The sequence below is a fragment of the Podarcis liolepis genome (genome assembly GCF_965112155.1).
Source record: "Podarcis liolepis genome assembly, chromosome: 5".
NCBI lineage: Eukaryota > Metazoa > Chordata > Lepidosauria > Squamata > Lacertidae > Podarcis > Podarcis liolepis.
Genome location: NC_139556.1, coordinates 93,124,346 through 93,141,905, shown reverse-complemented (window position 1 = coordinate 93,141,905; position 17,560 = coordinate 93,124,346). Strand labels below are relative to the sequence as shown.

The 17,560-nt window shown below is 44.8% G+C and overlaps 1 protein-coding gene across 1 annotated transcript in view; it reads right to left on the bottom strand.

The window, feature by feature from the left end:
- The window catches only part of LOC310707418 (uncharacterized protein), a gene marked incomplete at its 5' end in the record, with an annotated part of 471,308 nt that overhangs the window by 396,899 nt on the left and 56,849 nt on the right, over positions 1-17,560 (bottom strand). The window lies entirely within an intron of this gene.

Genomic DNA, 17,560 nt, shown 5'->3' with positions numbered 1-17,560 from the left:
TAAAAACTGAAATATTGCAGATAATTCTTAATGTAGAGGAGATGCTAAAATTTTACAGGAGATAGTATGTTATTTATATATGAGTGGGTGCTATGCATTGGCTATCTTTCATAATGTTTTAATGCAGGAAGTTCTATGAGACATATGGATCCTATGCAAATAAATGCCCCTTGATTTCAAATGACATTTTGCATACTAAGGAGTCTATTTTCTCATCAGTGCAGAAGTGATTTATGCACATAAGTCCCATGAACATTAATGGGACTCTCCCACGTAAATCCCCTGCACAGAGATAGAACCTTAGGATTTACATTGAAATGGGTCCTTTAGAGCCATTTACAATGTCACCCTTTTGCCAGGATTTTACGTATTAACAATACTAAGCAATACGTAGCAAATCTTAACGTGCAAAATCCCACCCATCTCCTCCCCCAAAAGGCACAACAATAGTTGAAAAAGACCAATATTTTATCCCGAAATTATTCCCTTTAAATTAGGATCTTGATTGAAAATTTACTTCTGTTTTTTTTAATATTTATGACAATTTTACTTGCTAGCATTAGTTTTTTATTAATCACAATATGCCATGGATGGTCTTATGTACATAACTTCTTAACATTCCTTAGGTTTTCCAGGAAATAACACTGACTTCTAGCATATGAGAACACCTTGAAAATAGGTGCATAGTAATGAACAAGCATGCTTTCTATGGACTTGCCCCCATATCTAGCACCACCTATATTTCTGTAAGAGCTTACAGTATTATTAATGAGGGTTCTCAGACATACGTTCTCCTTCTGCTCAGTTCCTCTTTCCCACCATGCTCTTGAAAGTAACTGATATTTTTCATAGGAATCAAAATATTGGATTTAGCAGAGTTCAATGCTAAAATCGATCATCTTCTTACTACCATGGCCTGTCCATGGACAGGTACCTAGAGTCATGGTCACAAGCTAACATTACACCCATGTGTTTGGGAAAGTACTCAAGCTCAGAAAAGCAAATTTTCCAGTTTCTTATATCTGGATGATCGAAGTGTGATATAAGATACAGGATACTTGAAGGACTGCCATATTCCTCACAAGCCCACCTGCAATTCTTCATTTGAGACCTCCCACCAGGTCTCCTTTGCCATCCTGAAATTAGTGGTAAGAGAGGAGTCCCTGTTGGCCATGTCATCCTAAGTTTTAAACACCCTACAAAGTGAAGCTCACCTCAGAAGCTTGCCCTGTTGACGTGTTGTTGTTTTTAAAATTTGTCCAGGCATTTCCTTGTATTTTGCAAGTCATTTTAGTTTTAAGGTTTACGCCTGCTTGATGTTATTGTTTTATGAGCTGCTGTTAATGGGTGGAATTCAACATTATTCCAGTTGTTCCATCCAAGCATTCTTGCTTGCCAGAAATAATTATCTCCCCTCTCCTCTCTCTATGTGCTGTTCTGGGGTTCTCCCACCCACCCCTGAGCCAATTACAGTGGGTGCCAGCTAGGGTCTCACACAGGGGAAAGAAATCCTCATTGCTCAAGCAGAAGTCCTTGCTTAGGTTGCTGCTGATGTGACTAGTTAGGTTCTTCGTTTGTCTCTGCTTTTTTGCTTTTTTATTATAATTTTTTAATTGAATGTCCACTGCCCTGGCAGTTTTATGCTGAAGAGTGGCATATAAATTTATTAAATTTATACATAGGTGTATATATATGATGTAAGAATGTTATTCACTGAAAAGGTCTATGTACAATTGAAGGCAACTGAGGGCAAATAAGTGATAGATTTTTCATTCCCGCCTGAAGTGCACCTTAGGCCAAGCTAGGAAGTTATATCACTGCCAGAAGTACTAAACAACTTCCTCCTAGTATCTTAGCCTTCAACAGGCACTAGCACAATTTCAATTTTCATCTTGTTCAGCAGTAAGAGTTAAAACTTTCTTCAAAAGAAAGAAACAAAGAAAAACAGGATCCTGAAGATACACTGCAAAATATATGGTTGTGAAAGTTCAATAAACCACTGACAGAAAGACCGCATTCAGCTTTCAGTGCTAATATTCTTATACAAGAAGCCCTGCAGGCAAAAAAAAAAAAAATCCCCACCCCCACATTAATAATCGTTAAGGTTATGACATAAGACGAAAGAAGACAGAGAAATCCAAAGGTAAAGCTGACACTGTATCTTCCACTTGGAACCTGGGGAAAAGACAAAACAATGGCAGTCTATGCTTTAGAATTTCAGTCCTTTGTTCATCTGTGTCACAACCTCATGCTACTTATGTTAGGATATTTCCGTTCCACCTTAAAAGGGAGCAGGCTTTTGTAAGCAACAGAGTCTGCGCATGTCCTATTCACAGGATGTTTATGCTTGCTGTTTTTCCTTTCGTTTTCAGTCGGCTCAGACACGCTGACAGAATGGACGCGTTTTCTTTTGTTCTGTTAAACGCTAAATAAAGTCTGTAAATTATGCTCTTCTGCTCTTCTGTGATGCAAGCTTTCGGCTGCGTTTTCTGCTGATAAAGAGGGTGCACCAGCCTAGGAATGATGCCAGGAATTTCCAAAGGCTTTGTGCCCCTAACTGTTGGATCTGCGTGAGTACGGGAGGCCGATGGACGTCCAGAACTCCGGCTTGGGGGCTCATGATGGACACTATCTCCCTGGCAGTTTCCCAACAACAAAGGTTTCGGGCCCAGATTCACGGCACCTACAGGAGAGTAAAGCTGCAACAGACTGCGTTTGAGGTATGAAGGGGGGAAAAGCGAAAGCAAAGGGAGGAAAAGCGAAAGCAAAGAGCCTTTGATCTACGGCAAGGCTTAATTGGCCTGGGAGCTGCGCCAAAAAGGCTTCGTGATTAATGGGCTGCCAAGATAAGGAGTCCTTCAAGTTAAAACAGGGCTCACGGCTCAAGTAAAAAGCTGAGATGGATCTCTTACAGACCTCAGAAACTGCTCCGTGTCCTAAGTTGGATGGGCAGAATTATGAACCCTGGGCAAAATGGTGTGAGAGTTTACTGCGTCAGTTTGGGGTGTGGCATGTTGTTTCTGAAACCCCCCCAGTTCCTCTGACAGAGAAATGGAGATCAGCTGATTCGAAAGCGATTGACATAATAGTCCTATCCGTATCTCTTGAGGAAATTAAGACGCTGGCTGGCAACACCACTGCACGTGCAATGTGGACTGCTTTAAAAAAAGCTCATTTGCCAGTAATCCCAGCCCAGAGTTTGACTGCATCGGAGGTCCTAGCTGTTTCCCAGAATGCGAATGAGTGCAGGGATGCTGAGGGCACCGGTTGCAAGCTGCAGGGGGAGCTGACCGTCACGTCATCCCAGGCAGCATTCCAGCCTCCAGGGGGAGCCAAGGAGTCGGCAGCTGAGAGCTCTGGTTCTCATGGGAACCAAGGCCATCGCCTTTGCAGAGGCCGGAAAGGCAAAGGTAAACAGAGCCACAGGCAGACACCTGCAGATGGCCAGGAGCAGAGGGAGGGTGAAGAGCCCGCGCAAGGGAAAAACAAAGCGTTGTTTACTGGCACAGCTTCACCAAAGGCTAAAGGCACGTCTGCAGATGGCCAGAAGCAGGGGGGCAAGCTGCAAAAGCCCACGCCAGTGGAAAGCAAGGTTTTGCTTGCTGGCACAGCTTCACCAAAGACTAAAGGCACGTCTGCTGGCCAGGAGCAGCAGGGGGGCAAGCTGCAAAAGGGTTTGCTTGCTGTAAAGACTGCTCCAACAGCCAAAGGCGACTTTGTTGTTGATTCAGGCTGCACGCGCCACATCTCGAAGGATCGGCATCTCTTTATCTCCTTCAAGCCTCAGGAAGGTGAGATCCACCTGGCTGATGGAAGGACGTTGCAGATTGCAGGAGAAGGGACTGTGAAACTTGCAAGTCTGCACACAACCATCAGCGGTGTACTGTATGTTCCAGGAGCTGCGAGCAACTTGTTGAGCGTCCCACAGCTTACTGGACGTGGTTTTCAGATTTCCTTCAAGAGGAGCGTCTGTGTCATCAGTAAAGGCAAAGAGGACTATTTGCATGCAAAGTTTATGGATGGTTTGTTCCATATAACTTATGATGACACTGTTGTTGTGAATAATGCTGATTCTTGTTGTGTTGCACAAACTAACAAAGTTCTTCATGCAGGTTGCATTCATGATGCGCATCGAAGGTTTTGTCACCTCTCTTGGAAGGCACTGGCCAAGATGCCAGAGGTGGTTGAAGGTTTGAACATCAAACCCTGTAAATTTCACATGAAATGTGTATCTTGTGCAGAGAACAAGGTGAAGGTTGCTCCAAAAGGCAAGGAGTCTAGCAGGCAGGCTTCCAAACCCTACCAGCTAGTGCATGCAGACCTGGTAGGGCCACTAGCGCCCTCTATAGGAGGAGCAAGGTACTTCATGGTTCTGATTGATTCTTTTTCCAGGTACATTCATGTGTATTTGCTCGAACAGAAATCGCAAGCGTTTCCAAAGTTTAAGGCATTCTGTGCTTGGTTGGAGAATGTGCACGGTAAACGTATTTCTTGTTTATTTACTGATCGGGGCGGGGAGTTTACTTCTCAGCAGTTTGAAGCTTTCCTGACTGAGAAGGGAATCCAGCATGACATGTCAACGCCCAGATCGCCATGGATGAATGGGCTTGCGGAGAGAGCAAATCAGACATTGCTGCAAGGAATCAAGACCTTGTTGCATGATGCCAATCTCCCTGATAAGTTTTGGGGGGAGGCTCTAGGGAATTTGGTTTACACCGTTAATCGCAGATTGTCATCACCCATTGGTTGTACCCCCTATGAAAAGATGTTTGGCAAGAAACCCAATACCAAACACATGAGAATTTTTGGTTCTGACATGTGGGTACGCACACAACAAACCAACAAGCTTGGGAAGCGTGGGGCACATGGTTTGTTCATGGGGTACGAAAAAGGTGCATACAGGGTATGGATGACTGACTCTAAGTCCATTAAGTTCACAAGGAGTGTTGAGTACAATCCTAAGTGGGGGGAAAATGTGGGAATTTTCCAGAGTTACCCAGAGGAGGATGAAGGTGATGTCAAGCAAGCAGCTAAAGATGAGAAAGCTGCTGCTGATGAGGATGAGGATGATGATGATGAGGATGAGGATGATGATGATCAGAGTTCGGATTCCAGTTCAGTGGGCGGCGCTGCTGCTGCTGCTGATGTCAGTGACAGTGACGACACAGCAGACTACCAGAGCGCAAAAGCCTCAGTCAGACCATCTGATGCGTCTGGCAATGAACTGGAAGAACCACTGTTCACCATTGGTCACTTTTCTCCTAAGAAAGAGGAGATGAGTCCAGAAGACTTGCGTCTAGTACGTAGGTCTGAAAGGGCGACCAAGGGCAGACCTCCAAAGAGGTATGCTGATGAGTTTGCTAAGACAGCAACTGCTGTTCTTAGTAGCTCAGAGAAGGTATGGGAACCTTCAAGCTTCAAAGAGGTTCAGGAGTTGACCTCTAAAGATGCTGAGCCTTGGCTTAATGCCATGAAGGCTGAAGTTGATTCCTTGAACAGGAACCAAACTTGGGAATTGGTACCGGTAGTCCCAGGAATGAGACTGGTTGGCAGCAAATGGGTCTTCAAGGCCAAGACAGACCAGAATGGCAAGGTAGTCAGACACAAAGCCAGATTGGTTGCCAGAGGTTTTTCACAGGTACCAGGACAGGATTACCACGAGACCTACTCACCCACAGTCAAATATGAGAGCATTCGGCTGATGCTCAAGGTCGCTGCGGAGGAGAAACTGCATGTTTCCCACCACGACATTAATACAGCTTTTTTGTACGGGGTTTTGGGGGAGGAGCTGTTCATGCTTCCACCTGATGGGATGGAGATACAGAAGGGTATGGTCTGTAAACTGCGGAAATCCTTATATGGTCTTAAGCAGAGTGCCAGGTGTTGGAACACAAAACTCACTGAGACATTGCTTTCTCTAGGTTTTCACCAGGGCAAAGCTGATCCATGTGTGTTTGTCAAGGAGGAGGGGCAAAACAAACTGTATTGTTTATGTTTTGTTGATGATCTTCTGATGTTTTGGAAGAATCAGGCTTTTTACCAAAGCACCCTAGCTCAACTGAAGGAGCACTTTGACATGAAAGATCTTGGTGAGGTATCCAACTATCTTTCTCTGCAGGTGGAGAGAGACCAAGCAGGTAATTTTCTGGTACACCAAACACAGAAAATTGCTGATGTATTAACCAGGTTGAATTTGGTTGATGCAAACCCAGCAGACACACCGATGGTGACAGGTTACCAGGTAGACAGTACTGCTGAAGCGTTTTCTGACACAACGCTATACAGATGCATTCTAGGCAAGCTGAATTTCATTGCCAGATGTTCAAGACCTGACATAGCTGTGAGCTGTAATCTGCTTAGCAGACATGCCAACAATCCTACGGTTCAGGATTGGAAAGCTCTGAAGCGCATAGCCCGCTATTTGAAAGGGACTATGCACTACAGGCTGAGGTTCACCAGTCAGAAGACTGGAGGTCTTGAAATCTTTGCTGATGCAAGTTTTGGAAGTGACACCACGGATGGTACAAGCACTTCTGGAGTATGCTACATGTACAACCACTGCCTGTTTGACTGGTTGTGCAAGAAGCAGACAACAGTGAGCCTAAGTTCCTGTGAAGCAGAACTCAATGCTCTGTCATTTTCACTCATGGATTGTGAATGGTTGATGCAACTGTTTAAGGACATCAGGGTGTCTGTGAAATGTCCTGTACAAGTGTATCAAGACAATAGATCGTGTTTAGCTTTGCTGAACTCCGAGAGTTGCAAGCAGAGAACCAAGTACTTGCAGATTAAGCTACATCGTGCAAGAGAGTGTATTCAGAAAGGACTGATTCAGGTGTCCTACATGGCAGGAAATGAAATACCTGCTGATCTGTTGTCTAAGGTTGTTAACAAAGAACAACTTAAGGTTTATGTACAAAGGTTGCAATTGGGTGAACCACAGGTACAACAGGTTACACGGAAAGGGGGAGGATGTTAGGATATTTCCGTTCCACCTTAAAAGGGAGCAGGCTTTTGTAAGCAACAGAGTCTGCGCATGTCCTATTCACAGGATGTTTATGCTTGCTGTTTTTCCTTTCGTTTTCAGTCGGCTCAGACACGCTGACAGAATGGACGCGTTTTCTTTTGTTCTGTTAAACGCTAAATAAAGTCTGTAAATTATGCTCTTCTGCTCTTCTGTGATGCAAGCTTTCGGCTGCGTTTTCTGCTGATAAAGAGGGTGCACCAGCCTAGGAATGATGCCAGGAATTTCCAAAGGCTTTGTGCCCCTAACTGTTGGATCTGCGTGAGTACGGGAGGCCGATGGACGTCCAGAACTCCGGCTTGGGGGCTCATGATGGACACTATCTCCCTGGCAGTTTCCCAACAACTTACAGTGAGGGGGGGGGGAGTATTTGATCCCCTGCTAAATTTGCCCGTTTGCCCCCTGACGAAGGAATGACCAGTCCATAATTTTAATGGTAGGTTTATTGTAGCTGTGAGAGACAGAATAACAACACGAAAACCCCCAGAAACCCAGAAGACAAAAGTCAGAGATTGATGCGCATTATAATGAGTGAAATAAGTATTTCTTATTGTTGGCAATTACATAGGTCAGACGTTTCTTGTAGGTGGCCACCAGGTTTGCACACATCTCAGGAGGTATTTTGTCTCACTCATCTTTGCAGATCCTCTCCAAGTCAGTAAGATTTCAAGGCTGATGTGTAGCTAATCAAACCTTGAGCTCCCTCCACAGATTTTTGATGGGATTAAGGTCTGGAGACTGGCTAGGCCACTCCAGGACCTTAATGTGCTTCTTCTTGAGCCACTCCTTTGTTGCCTTGGCAGTGTGTTTTGGGTCATTGTCATGCTGGAATACCCATCCTCGACCCATTTTCAATGCCCTGGCTGAGGGAAGGAGGTGCTCACCTCCATTGGATGATACATGGTCCCGTCCATCGTCGCTTCGATGTGGTGAAGGTGTCATGCCCCCTTAGCAGAAAAACACCCCAAACCATAATATGTCCCCCTCCATGTTTGACAGTGGGGGTGGTGTTCTTTGGGTCGTAGGCAGCATTCCTCCTCCTCCAAACACGGCGAGTTGAGTTGACGCCAAAGAGCTCGATTTTGGTCTCATCTGGCCACAACGCTTTCACCCAGTTCTCCTCCGGGTCATTCAGATGTGCATTGGCAAACTGATGATGGGTCTGTACCTGTGCTGTCTTGAGCAAGGGGACCTTGCTGGCTCTGCAAGATCTCAGTCCTTCATGGCGTAATGTGTTACCAACAGTTTTCATGGTGACTATGGTCCCAGCTGCCCTGAGATCATTGACAAGTTCCCCCTGTGTAGTTCTGGGCTGCTTCATCGCCGTTCTCATGATCATTGCAACTCCACAAGATGAGATCTTGCATGGAGCCCCAAACCAAGGGAGGTTGACAGTTATTTTGTGTTTCTTCCATTTGTGAATTATTGCACCAACTGTTGTCACCTTCTCACCAAGCTGCTTGGCAATAGTCTTGTAGCCCAGTCCAGCCTGTTGCAGGTCTACAATCTTGTCCCTGACATCCTTGGACAGCTCTTTGGACTTTGGCTACTTTAGAATCTGCTGGATTGATTGCCTCTGTCTTTTGTACAGGTACTGTAATGAGCTAGGATTACAGGTAAGACCTCTCCCTTACAGCAGGTGCTTCTAATCTCAGCTCATTACATACAGTGAAGATACCAGGTAGCCTGGGATCTGACTTTCACTCATTGTAATGCACATCGATCTCTGACTTTTGTCTTCTGGGTTTCTCGGGGGGGGGGGTTCCTGTTGTTACTCTGTCTCTCCCAGCTACAATAAACCTACCATTAAAAATATGGACTAGTCATTTCTTCATCAGAGGGCAAACAGGCAGATTTAGCAGGGGATCAAATACTTTCCCCCCTCACTGTAAACAAAATGTTTTTTGTGCTTCTACCTTCCATTCCTCCTCTTCCCCTGGTTCTCTGGAAGTGTATGTTTCCTAGCCATGGAAGCCCAACCAGGGTTACTGGGAAACAACATCTGGTAAACCTCTATGTGGGACTACTCTAACACACTCTGTATTTGAATAATTCAGAACAGAGCAGTTCAATTCCAAGCAGAAGTGACTCAAACGGAACACTAGTGTCAAAAGATCGCCACTGGCTGCCCATCTGTTCTCAACACAATTAAAAGAGCTGGGTTGACCTCTGAATCCCTAAATGCTCTAGTTCCAGGTTCTCTCAGGAAATGCCTTCAATCCATACACAGATGTCATGAAAGGAGTCCTTGCTCTGAATCCCACCTTTGTTTTAAGGGGAACTGTCTCTCCAGATGTTGCTGAACAACTCCCACCAGACCTATCAAGCATGGTCAGTGAGCAGCAACCTCTGGGCGGTCCAAGGTTCCTTACATCTATTTTAAGGGATCTTAGTGGCAACAAGGAACAGGGTCATTTAGGAAGATTGCAACAGCATTTTCATTCTGACAAGCTTCTTTCATAGTGCTTTATTTGTTGCTGCTCATGATTGTTATGCTGTTTTTTTTCCTGTAGCTTTTCTTTAGTTCCCATATTTTAAATACTACTCTCTGTGCACACTCAAAATCTGCTCCGTGTAGCTTTGGATATACTGAATGACTTTTTAGGCATTTTAATAATGTTAATTGGCCAACTAGGTTGTACTTAGCTCACCACTTTTAAAAGATACATTCTGAATCTGAATAAAGTTACTAAGGCAGGGCACAGTGTCCCATCCTCCTCTGCTTCTGAATGCATGTGATTATGGTTAAGCATTTATACCTCTGGTCAGCTCATAGGTTCTACATACTGAATAGCTTTAGTTATAAATTTACTGGGTTTGTGCATTAGCCATGGCATGTACTAAGTAGAGCTCGTGTATTTTAGTGTAATCTGTGAGTCAGGAAATCCCTAGTTCAAATCTCACCTCAGCTATAAATACACCAGACAGATTAAAGTAAATTACTGTCTCTCAGAATCAGCTCTCCCACAGTTATACTTCAGCTGCCAGGTACTGACCTTACAGGACTGTTCTAAGGAAGATTGAGATTATGGCCCAATTCGAAGATACAGTAGTGCTAAACCACAGTAGAGTGCTACACAAACAACACTGGACAAACCTCAGGCTCATGTGCTCCCCCTCCCCTCTGAAAGCATGATGAGGTGATTGGATACATCCACTTCCTGCTTTAAATTAACCATAGTTTATCATCACAACTGCACTGAGCCAAGTTGTGGTTAGTATAAACATTTGTTTATAGAAACAAGTCAAGATCAAAGCATGGTTTCTCATCCTGGCTTGTTTCAAGCAATTGTAATTGAAACTAACCATAGTTACGTAGCTCACATTGGGCAAAATGACAAACTGCAGTTAATTTAAAACAGTAAAGTGGGTGCTTCCAATCCCCTCTTCACAACTGCATCAGAGGAATAGAAGGGAGGCCATAGTATGTGAGCCCAAGTTTCACCCAGACTCATTTGTTTAGTGCTAAACTATAGTTTACTATAATGTCTAAACCAGGCCCATGCATCTTGAAGCGTTCCAAACACTCTAAGGCAGGGATGAGGAACTTCAGCCCTGGGCACCAAATGCAGCCCTCCAGGACTCTCTATCTGACCCTGGGGATTCTCTCCCAGGCCATACTTCTTCACCAGTCACATCCCATTTCTATTGGCCCTGCTTTGCATCCTCCTTGAATGTTTTTGCTTGGATGGAACATAACCTCAAACTCTGACAATGCTTGTCTAGATGGAGGATAGTATGTGTAGAAATTAGCCTACTGCACAAAGATGAAATTCACACCTGTTTCTTAGCCCACTTTAGCCTCTGGCCTTGTCCTCTGCTGGCATGTGACCCCTAGAAAATTGTCCAGAAGGGAATGGGATGCAGACCTCAGGCTAAAAAAAAAGATTCCACATCCTTGCTGCAAAGAGGTATATAAATACAAGTTTTAATGCTTGTATTTATTTGGTTAGTTTATGTCTTTGATTCTTTTCATTTTGTGGGAGCCTCCAGACTGCATATTTTGGAAAGTAGTTTGTCCATTCATCTGTTTGTTCTCCATAGGTTCTGCTTTGGCATGGCATCACCCATTTTTAGGCATAGGTTTGGCTGCCTCTCATGATATCATCACCAAAGATGGCCCAAGCGTTCCTCAGTTGGGGCAGTAGACTTCATCACTATGGACACTGGGCACCACTGTGAATCAAAATAGCAGACTAGGCTCAAAGGTTTCTGAGGTGGAAATGGAGATCTATATAAAAAAATTAGGAGCCAGGCACCATTCAAATCAAGACCCAAACATGACTTTGGCATGATGTTAAACATTTTTTGACATAGATTTGGCATCTTATCAAGGGATGATCATGGTACTTGGTACAAGTTGGAGGGGGTGGTTATTGTTGCTCTTTGGATGCCAGGAGCCATTCTGAAGGATTCTGGAAATTACAGGTCAGTTAGTTTAATTTCTGTCCCCTGAAAACTAGTGGAAAGTACTGCTAAAGAAGAAATAACCAAGCATATAGAAGAACAAGTTTTACCGAAGCAGAACCAGCATGGATTCTACAACAGCTTTGACAATCTGGCAAGATAAATCTTGAACCTTCCTGGAAATGCTCTCCTCACACTCAGTTCTACTAACACTTGGTCTAGGTCATAGAAGCCAACTCCTAGGGGCCAAGTTCCCTTTGCACACACCTCCAAAAAATATTTGAGGGCACTGCCCCCCTCCAAAATAAATTGCCATTCCCATTCAAATGGTGTGGGTGTGTCATGTCATGTGATCAATTGTGCAGGGTGGGGCTTATAGCCCCCCCCCCACCATATTTTATTCAAGTTGCCATCCCTGATCCAGGTTTAGTTCAGCTGTGTATGGCCCAATGCTGAAATGCTGAACTGAAGGAGACAGGGAGGGTTTGCGGGCTACCTGCCTGGGCAGTCTTAAACTGGTCTTAAACCGCAGCAAGATAATTCAGTACAAGATGCCATAAGAAGTGGCCAAGAGCTAGATTTTTTTGCAAACTGCTTAGAGGTTCTACTTAAAATGAAGCAGTATATCAATTTGGTTAAAGAAGTAAAGCTTAAAGCCTGAGGTTAAGGCAGGCTTCCTTAAAGCCAGGTGTAACCAGGACTAGGGCTTGGGCTTTGCACTGGCACACATAAACTAACAACAACATGTCCAGTTCCTCTGGACATGTGCAAAATTGTTCCTTCCGCTCAACACACACTAGGACACCTGGGTGACACCTGGCTTGAGAGCAGTACATGTGAAAAGGATCTAGGAGTCTTGGTTGACCACAAACTTGACATGAGCCAACAGTGTGACACGGCAGCTAAAAAAGCCAATGCAATTCTGGGCTGCATCAATAGGAGTATAGCATCTAGATCAAGGGAAGTAATAGTGCCACTGTATTCTGCTCTGGTCAGACCTCACCTGGAGTACTGTGTCCAGTTCTGGGCACCACAGTTCAAGAAGGACACGGACAAACTGGAACGTGTCCAGAGGAGGGCAACCAAAAGGGTCAAAGGCCTGGAAACGATGCCTTATGAGGAACGGCTAAGGGAGCTGGGCATGTTTAGCCTGGAGAAGAGGAGGTTAAGGGGTGATATGATAGCCATGTTCAAATATATAAAAGGATGTCACATAGAGGAGGGAGAAAGGTTGTTTTCTGCTGCTCCAGAGAAGCGGACACGGAGCAATGGATCCAAACTACAAGAAAGAAGATTCCACCTAAACATTAGGAAGAACTTCCTGACAGTAAGAGCTGTTCGACAGTGGAATTTGCTGCCAAGGAGTGTGGTGGAGTCTCCTACTTTGGAGGTCTTTAAGCAGAGGCTTGACAACCATATGTCAGGAGTGCTCTGATGGTGTTTCCTGCTTGGCAGGGGGTTGGACTCGATGGCCCTTGGGGTCTCTTCCAACTCTATGATTCTATGTAAGCAGATAGAACCAGAGCGAGGGCCTCCCTTCTACCACTCTCCTCCACAACTTGAATGGTTTCTATTCCTCCAGCTACTATTTTTTTTCCCATTGAAGTCATTTTTATACTACTCTTCAGCCAAAAAAGGCTCCCAGCGCGGCTTACAAATGTCAGGGATACAACAGTTCCTGCCCTCTAGCCTACAATCTAAAAGATACAATACTTAAGGGAGAGGGATTGGGGAAATGATTTCTTATCTTAGCTGAACACAAAAATATGGTGTCTTTAAGTATACCTTCTAATTTGACATTTCTACAAGGAAAACATGTCTTTGGAAGAAATGGGATGTAGCCTTAAAAATTATTATACACAGATCAATGAATACAGATTGTCATATATGCTGATATACATGCATGGTGAACAACACTTTAGATCAGTGTTTCCCAAACTTTTTTGGGCAACGGCACACCTGTTTACTGAAAAAAATCTCGCGGCACACCACCATTAAAGTCCCGCCCCGTGATGTCAGCGCGCAGCGTCACGCCGGGAGGGACGCACGAAAGTGAAAGTTTTTTCCCTCCCCCTTGCCGGGGAACCTCCAAGCTTTGGGGGTGGGAGGAGGCAGCAGAGCGAGGGACTGAGGGACGGCGGCAACTGAGGCGGCAGCGGCTGTTGTGGTGGTGGCGGCGCTAGCGGGCGGAGGAGGAGCCGTCGCCGGGAGTTGCTGCTGCTGTTGCTGCTGCTGCTGCCCGGACATGCCGGCCTCCTCCTCCTCCGCTGTCTCGCGCTCCTCCCTTTTGCACGCGCTGCCCCGCCGCTCGGCACCACCACCGCGGAGCCGCCCCCGGCTCGACGCGGATCCTCGCCGCCGCCGCCTCTCACCGCCCGACTCGCCCGCCTCCCTCCCACGGCACACCAGCCAATGTCTCACGGCACAGTAGTGTGCCGTGGAACACCGGTTGGGAAACACTGCTTTAGATATGGAAGAGTACAGCAAAGTCTGACAACCTTTTTGGGTGGGCATATTTTCAAATAGGGGGAATTGTCATACACACATTCCTACCACTTTCTCCCCAAAAGACCCTGCTCAGGCAAAATCCTGCCTTTCCCAAAATCAAAAACCATCCAGGAAATATTCCCACCCACCCACAAAAATCCACCTAACGCTTCATGAACTCTATACAAATATATCCAAGCAACATCACACACCACTACCCTCACAAATTAAAATAGATAACCCCTCAATGCTCCCAACTATTCCCCCCATGCTTACCAGGTTGCAGTGAGTTCCTGCTCCCCTTCATTTTCTTTTAAACACAAAACAGTGGTTTCACTGGGCATGCTAGAAAGCAAAGCACCAGTTCCAGCTACCCCTACTCTCTACCTTTCCTATTGCTTCTGGACCAAAATGAGCCCAGAAACATTCTAGAGAGAAGGCAGTAAAATGGGTTGAAGCTAGAGCACATTACCCCTCTGCCATTGCAAATCAGAAGACACAGAAGGCCCATTTTTGGCACAGAAACTGCTTTGGTTACATTGTATGACGACCTCTGTCAGGAGAGATACAGGGGAAATTTGTCCATTAATTCTCCTTGACCTCTCAGTAGGGTTGCCATATTTTGGAGAGCAAAAAAGAGGTTGCCTGACAGCCATACAATCAGTATAGTTAAAGCTATGGTTTTCCCAGTAGTGATGTATGGAAGTGAGAGCTGGACCATAAAGAAGGCTGATCACCGAAAAATTGATGCTTTTGAATTATGGTGCTGGAGGAGCCACCTGAGAGTCCCATGGACTGCAAGAAGATCAAACCGATCCATTCTTAAGGAAATCAGCCCTGAGTGCTCACTGGAAGGACAGATCCTGAAGCTGAGACTCCAATACTTTGGCCACCTCATGAGAAAAGAAGACTCCCTGGAAAAGACCCTGATGTTGGGAAAGATGGAGGGCATAAGGAGAAGGGGACGACAGAGGACGAGATTATTGGACAATGTTCTCGAAGCTACCAGCATGAGTTTAACCAAACTGCGGGAGGCAGTGGAAGACAGGAGTGCCTGGCATGCTCTGATCCATGGGGTCACGAAGAGTCGGACACGACTAAACGACTAAACAACAACAACATGACAGCCATAGTCATATTCAAAGCAAATAACTGCAATTTGTCTCAAATTTTACCCCTGAAAAAGAGGACGTGTCCTGGAAAGAGAGGACACATGGCAATCCTATAAAGCGGCATTCAATATGGGATCTTTCTGGGGCAGTGTCCAAGTTAGGGGTGGTTGCATAATGTTGTGCTGGTTCTGGTCCTACTTGTATGATCATTTCCAGAGGGTGATATTTGGGGAGTGCTCTTCAGCCCTGTGGAGCCTTCAGTGTAGTGATCCTCAGGGTTCAATTGTATCCTCCATGCTGTTTAACATCTACATGAAAACGCTGTGGGGTTATCTGGAGTTTTAGAGTACATTGTCAGCAATCTGCTGATGACACACAGCTCTGCTTCTCCTTTACATCTGCAGGTGTTGCAGTGGACATGCTGGACCATTATCTTGCCTCGGTAATGTACTTGATAGGAACCATTAAACGGAAGCTCAATCCAGATAAACCAGGCACTGCTAGTGGGTGGTTCCCTAGACTAGATGGATGGGAGGTTGCCTGCTCTTAATGAAGTTACACTCCTGATCCTGAAAGAGCAGGTACACAATCTGGGAGTACTTCCAACTTGGGAGGTTAGGGGTGAGCAGTGAGCTGTCCAGGTTTGCTGATGACACCATGTGGTTGCAAAGAACTCCAAACGGATAGCTGCGAACTGGGTGAACAGGCAGTATTACAGCAAATGCAATTCAATGTGAACAAGTGGGGAGTAATACATGTTGGAGCAAAAAAATATTACATATACGGGGTGTGAACTGAAGGGAATTGATCAACTTTTAGAGATCTCAAGCAGGGAGCTCTTCAAGGAGGGAATTAGAGTAGCAACACTAGAACAGCATTAACAAGGGATCCCCAAAAGACAAGGGGAAAGTGATTTATCAGGGACAACTACCATAAAATGAAGACAACAAAACAATGCGTGAAGAATACTCCTGTTCAGGATTCTCCTCCCCCTTGCTTCTGGTTTTCCACATACACACGCACACCCAACTGTCAGTCAACATCTTGTATTCACTGAGCCTGATGAGTCTTCATTGGGTTATTTTGGGTCCGTCCGTCCCCCAACTCCCCAGTAGGGTTATTTTTCCTAAATATATTTTGTTTTTCTATAAAGACTGGAATTCTCCCTTGCCAGCTGATACCTCTCATTTGAGCGTACACATTTTAGTGATGTAAGAAATAAGCACTTGGATAATAAGTTCATTATCAGTAAATAGGATTATGTACATGGAGCTACATATTGTGCACTGAAGTTGGCAGATGAAGCTGTCTTATTAGGGCAAGATTTAGCACCTTTTTAGTGATGATTATGGTGATCTTATTATTTATAGCCCGCCCATCTGACTGGGTTGTTCTGAGCAGCTTCCAACACATATAAAAACATAATAAAAACATCCCAATAAAGGGCTGCCTTCAGATGTCCTCTAAAAGTTGTGTAGTTCTTTATCTCCTTGATGTCTGATGGGAGGGTGTTTCACAGGGAGGGCGTCACTACCAAGAATGGCCTCTGGTTCCCTGTTATGGCACCCCTGTTATGGAACTCACTGACTACAAAGGTTCACTTGTCATCTTCCATACTGGCTTACAAATGGCAGATGGAAGCCTATAAATTAAAAATGCTTTAAGCTCTTTTTTTAATGGATGGGTAGTGGTAGAAGGGGTCTTGTATACCTTCTTCTTTTTGTTGGTGTTAATGTTGCTAGGTATATGTAATTTTATGCTTGGAGCTTTATTATACATTAGTGTATTTTTTTGTAAACCACTCTGAGAACATAATTTCAATAAATAAATAAATGGATAAAGAACATAAATCTGTTTTTATATTGTTCTGTGGCTAGTGAGCCATGGGATATGCCAGCTGATCCCAGGCAAGTTTCCATCTAGAGCTCAACTGCAGCTTTAGTATACATGTGATTGGGGTACAATTATGGTGTTTATAGGTTGTGGGTTGCAATTAGGTAGTTCCAGTTAAGTCCTGAACATAGCAAATCTTCTTGCTTAAGGAGCCATTTTCTAGTGGTTCGCTTAGCTAGTTCACACTGAAAAAAACTTACTCCTTAACTCCATCATGCTGAGCAGCAATCCCAGCACAACTGAAAATTTGGGCTGCCCCGATCCCATTAGCCCCAAACATCTCCCAGAAATCTCTGAAGAGGGAAGCCCTAAGAGGTTGATGAGTGATATGCTGGCTACAGGTATGATCCAGAGACATTTTATTGCACCTTTCCCTACAATATTTTTTCCATAATTTTATTTTTTACATTTTCATTCACCTGTCTGTTTTCAGATGGTTGGCTCTCCTTGCCCTGCGCCTTCTATTAACCTGACCCTTGAGGGAGCACCCAGCCTTGAAATGCCTTCCTTCCTTCCTTCCTTCCTTCCTTCCTTCCTCTCTCTCTCTCTCTTTCTCTCTCTCCCCCCTGGTACTCTGAAGTCAATCCTATCTTGCTGCTGCTCTGAATACAGAGAATCAGTGGGCCTTGTACATCTT